Raw genomic sequence first — 873 nt, forward strand, 5'->3', positions numbered from 1 at the left:
CAGACATGCAGCCGTTCCGCATACGACACGACACCACATGTCCAGACCCCGAGCCACGGCGCCAGCGGGGGACGGCTCGCCTGCATGGCTCAACGAGGGCCGCACGAGCCCGAACCCAGAGCCTCGTACGCATCCCGCGCCCAGCCAGGCTTGGCAGACGGGCAAAGGGCACCACTCGGCCCCCAGAGCCCGTCCTCCCGCCCAAGCAAACATGTCCGCCGGCCAGATGGGACCCAGAGAGGGGTGTGCGAGGGGCGTATGGCGAGACAGGGACCCCAGACACGGCACGCGGCAATGGGAGGACGGCCCGACGCCGTACCCCGTCTCGGCAGCCCTGCCACGGGCCCGGCAGGCTACGCCATGGTACGACTACAGACTCGGCATACACAGCCCCCGAGCCATCGCTGGTCCCAAGTGATGCCCGTTGGACCTCGTTGGACCCGTTTGGGGGGCGGGGAGAGACCCGTTGCAGCGACATTTTTGCTGCAAGCCACGTGCGGTGGCGCCGTAGGGCAACACACGCTTCATGCATGCTTTGGGCCGCAGGCAAGATCCCCTCCAGGTCTCACGCCCTCGCTGATGCAGCCAGCCGCTGCCCGAGGCTGGACAAGTTTCTTTTCCCGGCACCGACTCCATGGGTGCGTGTGGTGTGGGGACCAAGCCCAAGCATTGAATACACATCATGCACAAAACGGGCTGCCGGTGTGCCAGGTCCACAGGCTCGGCACCCGGCCCGGACGGCGCCGCCAGTCGCCGAAGAGTGGGGCCGCTTCTGTCCGCCAGATCCCAGATCCCAGATCCAGATTAAGATTAGATCCAGATCTGCTGCCGAGATGTGAGATGATATGAGATCCAGCCCCCCCCCCCCCGGCC

This window comes from Metarhizium album (genome assembly GCF_000804445.1).
Source record: "Metarhizium album ARSEF 1941 chromosome Unknown scaffold_4, whole genome shotgun sequence".
Taxonomy (NCBI): domain Eukaryota; kingdom Fungi; phylum Ascomycota; class Sordariomycetes; order Hypocreales; family Clavicipitaceae; genus Metarhizium; species Metarhizium album.